The sequence below is a fragment of the Manduca sexta genome, unplaced genomic scaffold (genome assembly GCF_014839805.1).
Source record: "Manduca sexta isolate Smith_Timp_Sample1 unplaced genomic scaffold, JHU_Msex_v1.0 HiC_scaffold_211, whole genome shotgun sequence".
In the NCBI taxonomy this organism is placed as follows: Eukaryota; Metazoa; Arthropoda; class Insecta; order Lepidoptera; family Sphingidae; genus Manduca; species Manduca sexta.
This window is the reverse complement of record NW_023593041.1, coordinates 140-12,966: the sequence shown is the minus strand read 5'-3', so window position 1 is coordinate 12,966 and position 12,827 is coordinate 140. Positions and strand designations below refer to the sequence as shown.

Genomic DNA, 12,827 nt, shown 5'->3' with positions numbered 1-12,827 from the left:
AGTTTTGTCACCATATATGGTAACGTTCACTCTATCAACACACGTTGATAAGAGATACCTCGATAAGTGATTGCGTCCCTACGCGTAACACTCACGTGGCTTACGGAATTACGGACTGAAGTCGCCAACCGGCATATGCGGTTACACCTGCGAGCTCTTAATGCTATCACATTCTCTCCTCGGACAAAAACTTGGTTTTCACTACATTCAGTGCTTTCTCTGTGAGACGGCAGATTTGCGCTAATTGTTACAAACGACTGACATTAACCTAGAATTGTTTTATTAGCTCAGAATTCGTATACAGACAAGTGTGTAATTGCATTAGAGGAAAATTAAATTCTTCATTATAATTACGAAAAGATCAGAAAGCATTACTAACTGGCGTGAAAGATGTTAGTATAATTTATTTAATATAATGATGTTGCTGCCTTAAACAACAGTTTTTTCGTCTACTCAATAAACCTCTTATGCATAATGTGTTTTTGAAGATTCTATCAGGTCTAATTAACAATACGGATAAAGTTACTTTAATCACAATAAATTATTCATACATTTTGAAATTGTATAACATACGTATTTCTATTTTTTTTTAAGTCCTATTGATACAATGTATACGATGTTGCTGAAGTCTTCAGTACCAATTCTTGAGATATCAAGATTATTTTGAGTTTTGTGATTCGTGCTTAGCAGTGTGCTGTTTATTCTAATCTAACTGGAATTATTTTTATATATTTTTTTGTGATTTGAAAAATAAAGGTGTTTATTTATCCTAGGTATCTTAGGTTGTCTTAAATCGGGAAAGGCTTGGAGAACCGTGCTTGCTCTAGTTGCCTGGATTCATTTTCAGCCGGCGCAAACTTTTGTATACACGGAAGTAATAAAAAAAAATTAAATAAGTATTATTATCTCAAATATAAACAAATCAGTACACACAAAATTAATTACATTTAAACATGGGTTTATCAATAATACGTATTATTTTTCCTTATGCTCCATAAACGGGATATATATGCGCCTGCTAATAACTTTATCAAGGGTTATAAATATAATAATTAAAATTATTTCAAATAATTTACGGTTCCTTGATAAAAATACGTACAACAGAATGTAATATTATCATAGTCACGGTGATGTCTTGTTAAAAAAATAGGAGTCATACTTGATTGTCATTGCATAATGTGATAGGTGGTCAAACCCATAGCTAAGTATATAAAAAATCTAAATCCGACGAAGTTACAAGATGTTCCAACTAAAAACCTTACGAAAATTAAAAAACTTTCTAACTATTCGTATAAAGGTATCTGCGTAAATTTTATACATAGGCTTTTTTTTAGTTTTGAGTTCCGAGTTTTGAAATACTTTTAACACTTGATATTTTAATATTGGTACATCATAAAGCACTTTATAACATGGCGTGCTGAGATGTTAAGTAATAGAATAGCAATAAGGATAGTATTAAACTCTTTATGAATCTCTTAGGGTTTTTCTTATTTCATAAATCTGAGTCACGCAATTTTACTTGAGGGTACAACGCATGCTAAACGATGAATCATACACGGGTCATTTAATTTAAAGAATCTTTGTATTTAAATCTGCCATGTTCTAATTCTATGCACAAGGAAATCATGCGATTCAACCAAATGATCCGATAATGGTAGTGGACCGTGAAAGAACTTGACAAAATAGACAATTATAAATGACTTGACCTTCGTTCCAAACGTACTGCGAAAATATAGCCTATCTTGAATCAATACAAAGATAAATATTTGCAAAATTATAAAGATATTCGTTATTAAAATTGTGTGTGAAGAGACATAGAAGGGATGCGTGGCTCTATGACTGCGAACGTACCTAGTGGATTTTCTCTTTCGAACGGAAAGGGGAACAACTTACACAGGACTTGTGAAGTCATCTATTCGATCAATGTTATTCTTTTTATTGAAAGCGAATTGCATTCAAAACGATCTACGAAACGGACAAGAATTTGTCGAAATACCAGCATTCATTGTGAAAGTGTGTGACATAATCGTGTGTTACTTGTTATTCAGCACAATGACACGGGTTCACATGATACAAGTGCAACTGTAGTTATAAGCATGGGATGAATCGCATTCTTATCTGCACTAAAGTGAATTACCTATAAATATATGTTCTTTCTGGGTTTGGCCATCAACCGGCGCTTAAAAGTATTTTCAGTTTTTTTTTGTTTATCATCATGATAATTAGCAATAGTATAGTAGCCAATGCCATTGCTGAATCCTACCACAAAGATTTCTAGACATATTTACCTTGACCATTTCCCATATAGTACATAAATAATATATTTTACGTTCACTCATAATTGTGAGGGTGTGATAAGCAAGTTGTTTGTTGGCTTCTTCTCGTTAAGCAAATACTGCGTCAATGTTTTTAGACTATCCACGTTCTTTGATCAATGACGGAACACTGATTAATTGCCTTTTAATTGCTGATTCACTATTTTTATGTTATACGTTTAATATATTATCGTCATGCCTACGTGTTCCTAATAATGTTTTTTTTTTTACTACGTAAGGTGTGTATTATATTTTTATCTATTAAGTACCTCCGCTAATTATTGCAGCATTAAAAAAAAAATCTGCCTATTTGTAATGACTCGGTAATCTTAAGTTTTAATAATGAATACCATTTATCATTCTTCAAAAATGCGTTACACATTCACAAATTCGCAGACTTTCCAAAAGCATGATTCATTTTGTCCGACGAGTGTTTGAGAAATCAATACGAACAGACCCCTCGTTGAGAAGACTGATTCACAAATATATAACGTAATTTCGCAGTGTCTGATATTGATTTTCGTTCACCCTCGCACGGTGCAGCAGGGAAGGGCGCGCCAGCCATGGGGCTGCAACGTGACTCACCCCCCGACAACACCCCTGTTCATTCCGAATATGATGAGTTTCCTAATGTCCTTTATATTTGACGGGAAAAACTTACTATGCCTACCATGAATGCCTACAGATGTAAACGGTAAGTATAGTAAGTACGTATATGTACTTTTTTGTTGTAGACGCTTGACAATTTATAATGGTGATATAATAATAAAATATAGTAGTAGTAGTAGTACACAAAATTCTGTTCGTTTTAAAATGAACTAAGTACATCATAAATCCCGGAAAGCTATAGACCACAGAAGGTGTATACTTAGTAACTAGGTTAATTTAAGTTTTGTATGTTGTTTTCCTGTAATGTATATATTAAATTCGTAAGATCTAAAACGGCCTAATAAGTAATTTTAAGGTATTGTTGGTTCCATTATAATCCTACAATTATTGCTTCTGAGTGTAAGTTCTAAGTTAAATTGATATCTAAAAACTGAGACAAAAGAATCCGGCTGAATGGTGATTATAACATGTACAGAGGCCCTCTGTGTGACTCACCGATCGATTTCTCAGAACATTTGACACGATGACTCATAATATGTTTATCTAACAGTGACTATGCCCCGATATGTCTGTATCACTCGTATTTATGTTTTAGGTTTAAAATAAAATAAAATAATTTAGTTTGACAGCTTTGATAGTACTTGCGTAAGTAATGCGGTAGGCAATATAAAACCTAAGGCCGCGGTCCACTTGCGGAAGCAACAAAAGGAGTCACAATATTATTACTTAAATATTTTCTTAGGTTTGGCTGAAATCGATTCCTTATATTTTTTTCAGAGTCTTTTATTCTATCAAAAACTGTTAACGAGTGATCATATAAGTTTTATCATTAAAACTGTAAAACACAAGATAAATGTATGAGCGATAAGAGGCATACTCCATTTTTATCTAATGTCTGCATAGCGAAAGCAAAGTATGCATAAAACTAAGTTAAATAACTAAAAATTAATGCAAAAGAAACAGATCTTGTTTCAGTGGAAACTAAAAATTTATTCGAGGAGAAAGGGAGAGGCTTAATTTCTTCCGACTTAGATTAAATACTTATTAAGTATAATGTATTCTTAAACGGCCGTTACACCGGCTTTAATAACTTCATGCTTAGATTTCTCTTGCTGCGGACATAATTTGTTTTAAAATTTAATTTTAAAAACGATTATAATAGGTACCTATTAAAATAATATAGTTTATTGGCATTTACTCACATTGGTACCTACATATCGACGGTCTCCATGAACAAAATCTCATTTGCAAAATGCTAGTTGCAGAATGAAGGTTTTAAGTTGCTAAGTGAGAATATATTTATATCCATGTCTTATTTCAAAATTATTGATTGTTATCAAATATAATTTAATTTCTATTCTGGGGTGAGTAAAATAGAATACCTTTAAATAGAGTCCCTTTGTTACAATATTAATTATAAAGTACCTTTTACATAAAAGCTTATCAAAATACTTATTATGATAAGTATAATATATTAGATTAAATACAACGCATTATTCACACATGGACGCGCTCTTATTCAGAATAGTTATGCTGAGGCATAAACAGTACACTAATTTTACAATTCTTATTTACCCTTATGCCACAAGAGGACAGTTTAACTTATGTCAAGATGAGTTTTATTTCCAGATCACTTAGGTTTGTTTTTTCTATTTAAAATCTTCCCTTTTAATTGTTCAGTAGGGGAATAGGAATAAAAACCTCACCGTTTTCACGGGCCTTGCAACTAAATACACATTACACACATCATCCCATTATCCCCGAAGAGGTAGGCAGAGATGCAACCAGGGCACCCACTTTTCTCCTTGTGTGTTTCGTGCCATTATGTGATTACGGGCGAGCTTATCGCTATATCGGGTACAAATTCCAGACTCGGGAATGATGCTGAACAAAAAATCCTAACATCAGTTTTCCCGACCTGGGATTCGATTCCGGGACCTAAGAGCAGTGTCGTACCGCGCACGCATCACATTAGGCCACCGACTTAGTGGTACTTACTAGTTAAATAAACATTAATATGATTATAAATTTCCTGATCCATTAATTGTCTCTAAAATAATAAGCGGCAGCAAGTAGTTCTTCAAGGGCGGCTTAAATTACTATGTAATAAGGTTTATTTTTGTTTGTCAATATCTGATAGCTCGGACAATACATGGATTTCGCAGAATGTATACACACGAGTTTTAATGTGTGATGATTTACAGGAAATATAAATTACCGCAGAAAAGGGTTTAATCATTTTAAACCCGATACGTCGATAACACTCACATAAAATATATTTTCCTTTAATGACTAATATAAACTATAATAATAGATTTTTTGTTTTATATAACTGAATAACGACACAATCATAAATAAGATAGTTCTTATTCAGCGTAAACACAACCCATCAGAGGTTTAAAATCGCCCAAAATTAAAAAATATTAAGTATATGTCAGAATATTAAATACATTTTTGATAGCCATTATATTATGTGTTTTAATAAGCGGTTCAGTATTATTGTTGTATTACGGCGACATTATCATCAGCATCATCATCATAAGCCCGTTGCAGTCCACTGCTGGAAGAAGCCCTCTCCCAAGGTAAGCTACAGAGCCCGGTCTGCCTGCCTTGCTGCTTTATGCATCCAGTTGCTGCAACATTTTGTCGTAGTAATATTAATATTATCATCATCAGCCGCATGAAGTCCACTGCTGAACATAGTCCTCCCCTAAGATTTCCAGACGTACCTATCAAAAGCAGGTTGAATCTAGGGTCTTCCTTGGGACCTTATCAAGTCGTATGTCCATTGTCCATCTTGCAGGTGGACGTACTAAATCTCGACGAATATTAATATTATGTAATTTTTACATTCTTCTCATGGTTGAAGTGAAGATATGATGTACCTACTTTCTATTTATTATTCAAGTTTGACTTTGGTTTTTAACTTTTCCTAATATTGATACGTGAGAAGTGTCAAGATATGTAATAAATATTTTATTAATTAATTATTTATCACATACTAATCGAATTCTATAATACTGAAACTCATAAAACTGTATTGGGTATATAAGCTTTGATAAAATAAAGTAGAGACGGCCATTTATTGATGTTTTATAATTTGTATTGCACATACTTACGTTTATAATTGTATAATATTAAAGTGATAGAGTCTATGAATTCTATGATTATTTTATGGGGTTTTTAAATCTAAAAATCCCTTGAAAGCTTTCATTATTGATTATTCTATTTCCAGCCGAGCGAGAGAGGGCACTTGCGCCCGCTCGGTGAGGGGAGCAAACACTCAGTTATACCTACTCTACATAATGATACACATAGACATAACCCACCTCACGATTTCGCCTCAAAATCGACCTTTAGGAAAGTTTTGCGAAGAAATTTGTATTAACTTTTTATATACTTAACAGCAAGCGTAGGTACTAATAAAGAAGAATATTGATTGAATTTGATAATACAAAAAAAAGTACCTCAATCCGCCTTTGAACGACAAAATAATAAAATACCGCACTATTTAATTGTAAAAGGTAAGTTACAATGAAACCTGATAAAATTGCCGTTGACACACCTTATCTCCAGATTATCAGGTTTGACGTCACCTATCTGTATGATTATGTACATTCTCGAGAATTCGTATTAAATTGTTATATGTTTTTCCGTTACATCATGCTACAAATATGTCGTAATGTCACCTAAATATCAGCTGATTTAGTCAATATCTGCTTTTTTCTTAGTCAATTTAATAATCATACTTTCCCAATTTTAAAAAATGTTCTAAGTGACTTATCTCGAAATACTGTATCATTCCAATCTTAGTGTACATTTATCTGTCGCTATAATAGGGGTTGTGCTGGCGAGACCGGCTGGGCCCGAGCGTACGGCGTCGGCGCGGGGGTGGCAAATGGAGCTGAATCAAAGGGTGGCGATGATGCGCAGTATGCCCCTATATTGATGTTTAATGGCGGCCGTTCCCCATACTGGGGTGAGACGGCTAGTATGGTACGTTAGTTTATAGAGAGAATATGCATATATTGTAAATGCGGCAAATTATGTCCATGTAATAGTCTTAAATTAAAAAACAATATTAAAGAATGATATTGCTATACAGGATATAAAGTAAAATAAAATCTACGAAAAATAATTAATGTATCGTAGCATCTCGATACAGTTTGAACTCGTTAGTCAAGTATTTGACAAAGACAAATAGAAAGACCATTATGTGGAATACATAGGGCGTTCATCACACAGACCGCTATATATTTCCTTTTAAGTTCCAGTATCTCAGCCCTCTGAACCACATTTCGTTGTTGGACAATAGTCTTTCAGTTGTAATATTCTGCCTAGAAAGTTGTCATAACCCGTGTTGCATTGTTTTCACACTTTAAATAAGATTTACCCACCGGACATTTCATGTTCATATGATACTCAAGAGAATTTGTGATAAACTGCTCACTGATAAAGACATCATACGGTGCACATGCCCTAGCCATCTCAAACGGTCTTACTTTAAATATGGCAGTGACGTTTGGCAGTTGTTTTTTGGTCCAGATAATATTTATTATAATATTTCTAACATTGTTTGTAACGCAGTATTTTACTAAATCAAACTGCTTTATCCTTTCGAGACGGCATACTATGTTCAGATAGCACTATATCATATGTATAGAAAACACCTACTACCTACTTATTTTATACGTACCACGTGACAATGTTACCAAATTATGCGCATCATGGCGTGATAATACACGGCACGGCACGCCCTAATAAAACAAGGCTTTCCCATAGATACTTATTATTAATTTATCCTGTTACAGCACTATAAAATATATTTGGTTATGAACCGATCCTCTGATCTTGAGATTCATTGTAAAATGGTTACCAGTAAGCATTGTAAAATATTTATAATAATTTTACGAAACAATTCTAGGGAGAACGAGTTATTGTTTAAAAATAATATTTTATTTCTAATTACTCTTAATTAAACAATTTACGATTGGATTGTTTTCCTGGGTTTTATTTTTGATGGTACCTATGTAAGGGCTGTATGAAGTCTAAAAACATTACCGGGAGAGGTGTCATGGTCATCAGAATAATCACTTAGTTTATGTCAATTGGGTCCGCTACTTGACGCTGTCCAGAGGTTTACAAAAAATATATCTGGCCCTCTCTCATCAACAATAAAATAGCTTTTATAATAATCACAATCAATTTAAAGTTTTTCATAAAATATATAAGGAAATTTTAGTCCAGCATAACTGAATACATTAATACAAGAAATTCGCACAAGTCACATATCCACCCTAATCAGGGATTTTATTAATAATTTTCCTCTTGTATATATTGGTATTTAGAATTCAGCCATTACCTTAAAAGGACATTATGGCCGTCAAGGAAAATTCGTTATTTATTTGATCCAATTACAGGAATCTGCGTCACGGCTATCAATAACATTACAAGAATATTTAATTATTTCAATACGGTTCACTGTAATCACGTCCTTTATTTATATGTCATTATATTGTGGTCATGATTTCCTTATTTTGTGTAACGCGAGTGAACTAAAGCTTTATCATAAGGCTTTAAGGGGAGGAAAAATAAATATAATATCATAAAGGATTCCGGAAAACGGTTGACAACAACTGAATAAGAGTAAAGCCACAGAAGGCGAATTCGAATTAAAATCATTCAGACTATAAACGGTAGGGCAGCTTCAATGGTCTAGTGACAGTAAACCTATTTGGGCTGTGATCCCTGAGGTTACGGGCTCATGTTTAAAATGTTAACATGTTATCATTACTGAAGTATTACCTACCCGCAATACTAACATTTTCTTTTTTTAACGTCTTCTGTTGAAACAACTAGTTACTAGGTATTTGAATTGTTTCTCAAGCCAAATGAAGTTGTGATGGTAGATTTCTGTATGCATACTCAAATTTTTGACTCTAAATGTCTGAACATTTAATGCATTATTTAGGTACTTTTAATTCTTTAGAAAATATACGTGAAATACCAAAAGAGATAGGTAGATGCAACTGTCTTTTTGGAAATGCTACGTTCTTAGAAAGAGGCAAAGTAACAAAGTATCAATTGAAGTAGTAAGTCATAAAAAGTCATAATTTGTTTTCGGAGTTTGGCGTAGTTAACAATAGTACATCACGTGATCGCTTGACGACACAAGGTCGAGGCGATCCAGTTGGCAGCCGGCTGGGTTCGACGCATGCCTCGACCAAGTTCATTGCTCACCCAACGTACCTACTTACCATAACTACTATTTTTAATTGTCAACTATTTTTTTAAGGATTACGTATATACATTATGTAAATCTTAATACAGTTTAATTTGTCTAAAAGTCGTATTCATGCAATAGCAATGCTATCTAATGACAATTTATTTTCTTTCAGCAATATGTATGACAAAAAATATTCATTCGAGTTGCAACATTGTGAGATATAATGGTTATTACTAAGACATATTGCCAAAATAAATGCTTATCTGAGACATTCAACTCAATTTATCTTGTAACAGTAAGTAAACACATGTATTGAACAATCTCTACAATTCAAAGAGCTTTTATGATTAAAACGTTTTATAAGATTATTTAAATTACCTACTCGAAATATCAAATTTGTGTATTAATAATTTACATTTGAATAACAAAGATTTTATCATAATTTTCTTTATTTAATTCGTGTTTTTTCACAAAATAATCCTTAGAAATTCTATCATATACTTACATTGTAGAGCCATGGGCGCTGCCAACAAGTAGGCCGCGCAACCGCAGTCTGCGGCTAGGATTTTGCATAAATATATCTATAGTGCATCGATTTATGATTAATATCATGATAATTAATAATTAATTCTAACTACCCTAAACTCTATAAACTGCCTTAGTTTTTCTTTTGATTTCGCGGAAAAAGTACCTTATTACTGCCGTCTTAATGGACTGAGCGGTTATGTCGGATGCTCACTGTCTAACTACAGTAAGTTTATAAAATAAGGTGTTGTTTATCACAGTACAATGACCCGATACGGGCTGGTAAACTACACTTATTTTAGAAATTATAATTCTTAGATATTTAGGTTTTTGTAAACGTAAAAATAATGATGTAGGTGTTATGCCCAAGATAACCTTTTCCTTGATACCGATCTCGTTCCTTCTAATATAAAGTAACTAAAATACGGAAGTAATCTAAACGTAACAAGCAAAATTCCCAAAACAGCTTATGAGCCGTTTATACAACATTAACCTTCAAATCACCTCACAATATCCAAGTTGAAGCAGTTAGTCGTACAAAAGGTTGGTAGGAAACCTTAAATGGTTTAGTGGCCGCGCAGGCGCTGTGGACCGACGACAACCCATTTTTGGCCGACGCCGGCTTTAAAGCGAAGGCTCCAGACCTTATCTAGATAGAATATTCCATAACTGATTCTAACAAACGCCCGTGTTTAGTGTTATGTATGTACTTCTCTAAGTTTTAAATTATTTCGCCCACGTCGGTAAATATTGTGAATATTTAATGAAAGACCAATGTATGAAACATGCTGAATTTCGAATTTTATTTCAATAATGGTTTCTTATGTTTACGCGAATGTTCGACATTGAAATAAATCTTCTTATAGAAATTTTATGCTATAAATTTGTTTTAAATATTGAGAGGAAGTGTGCGAGAAGGTATCACTAGAGTCCTGGGTATTCCTACATCTGTCAATTTTGTATGCCCTCCTTATAGGGAAAATGATTACATGGCTGGGAACAATTTGCCTCTGGGAATTTGATTTTGATTCGTTTGAATTTTGATAAGTTGATTATGATGAAACAAGGAAGCAAGCACTACACCGTTCCGAAAACAAAATAGAAATGAACACTTAATATAAAATTGTAATACGTTTTTATTATTATAAACTTGTGTATCTTTAAAAAATTATAATACATATTGACTGACATTATGTTCATATCACGGTACTCCAAGAAATATAATAATAATGTAATAAATTAATTGAATCAACAGGGCAGGTACCCTGTTTATTCTAGTGAAATATAAATATGGTATTTATAGTGAAGGAATTAAGGAAAACATTTAGATACAATTTATTTGTTTAGGCATGTAGCATCACGTATAGGTGCCAATTACGGATGAAACAATTAACATTTAAAGGAAATAAATGCCATTAATATTAGTCCTCCATTCTCACAAATCTATTAATTCATTCCGCAGATTTTGTATTTGCAATTTTGATTTTAAAAAAAATAGTCAGGTTTCTGGAATGCATCGTATCACGTAGTACCTAGACATAGACACGCGTAACTTTGTGGCACAAAAAGTTAACTTTAATGTTTTACTGTGTATTATATATAGAGGGTATAAGATAACTAAAGACTTGCTCGAATAGTTCACTTCCACCTCTAAAGGCAAACGATGGAGACATTAGGCATCACGACGCGACGGCAGGACGTGGCCCTTTGATGCGGTTATCCCCGAATCCTGTCTACCTACCTATACGGACACGGTTAAAAATATTATATTTTATTAGCATGTACTTCGGCAAATGATTAATAAATAGAATTACTTATTAATTGTTACGAGTAAGACGTACGAGATATTAAGTGTGACACCATATACACAATTAAGTATAACAATTGCTTCTGGTTGATTTCGTCCTTTCAGTGCAAAAGGGCATGGTTCAATAAATTAATTTCATACCTACTTAATGAATTATGAGAAATAGCCTTAATGTGCAGAAATAATGTCAAGTTGAAAAATGGTGATAATAAAACGGTAAGGAAATGTATAATGTATTTATTTAATTTTGTTTATATTAAAGCGAATTTAACAGACAACTATTTTTTGTTTTTTGACAAATATAAAAATATATTGTGTATAATCGTCTGTACGTGTAAATCACTGAATCCTCATAAGCCGTTGGACTAATTGATAAGAAATTACATATGTATACAGGTGGGTCCCTGGATAATTTCGACTGACAATTGAATCCCGAAGTGGCGCTGTACTCGGGTTGTTTTTATCTCCTTTTAAGGGCAGGACAGCGTCTGTCGGGGCCGCTACTAATTAAATATAAAGCATTAATAAACTTGACATCCTATCCAGGGTCGACACAGTTTTATCTCAGATAAAAATCGAAAGTGTAGAAGCGGTGGTTCGTGTAAAAATGACATCCGCGCAACATCTGGCGCACAGCGGAAGGAAGAAAGTCACAAACCCTGTATGTCAAGGTGAATGCGAATAGTGCGTGAAGACTTTTAGCAACATACGTTGTTACTTTATCCTTTAGGTTTATTTCATCTATACTTTTTATGGTTGAAGTAGCTATGAAGGCATCATAACATAAAGCAAATTTAGTAAAAGCTGTTTACACAGAATAGCGCCCCTGCGACTTGCAAATTTTTATTAATTTAATATACATAATATTTTATTTCATCTTTTATTTCTTTATCTTATACGACGGCGGTCTCTTGCCATGTTCACAACTATGAATTGAGCATCTATTGAATTTCCTTAGTTTTAATTGCCTGCCACGCATACATATTACATATCACTTCCAGGAAAATCTAAAACAGTTATGACATTAGCTAGTCAGACAATTGTGTACGACCGTTATAGATGCACACGAGATTTCATATAAAATTGAAACGAATAACACAAATAAGTACCGTTAGTGCAGGTAAGCAACCAACAGCAAGAAAATTCAAGAGCTAAGATATTTTATCTGAATCTACATTGAACTAACTTTGCAATTTGCCGTATCGATTCTCCTTTACAAATCAGACGATAAATGTTTGTGTAAATAAAACTACAGAAACGCGTCGCCTTAAAAAGAATTGGAGTGTCCAAATATGCGGAGAGATCGTGGGCTAGCAAATATTGATGGCTGACAAGATTTGAACTC

The 12,827-nt window shown here is 33.3% G+C and overlaps 2 long non-coding RNA genes across 2 annotated transcripts; both read left to right on the top strand.

Moving 5' to 3' along the window:
* Positions 1-5,373: 5,373 nt before the first annotated feature.
* LOC119191916 lies at positions 5,374-7,000 on the top strand. The gene is made up of 2 exons (XR_005113555.1): positions 5,374-5,506; positions 6,764-7,000. It is a non-coding gene; the product is annotated as an uncharacterized LOC119191916 (long non-coding RNA).
* A 2,164-nt stretch (positions 7,001-9,164) lies between these two features.
* On the top strand, positions 9,165-11,676 carry LOC119191917. The gene is made up of 3 exons (XR_005113556.1): positions 9,165-9,238; positions 9,323-9,445; positions 11,588-11,676. It is a non-coding gene; the product is annotated as an uncharacterized LOC119191917 (long non-coding RNA).
* The last annotated feature ends 1,151 nt before the right edge of the window (positions 11,677-12,827 follow it).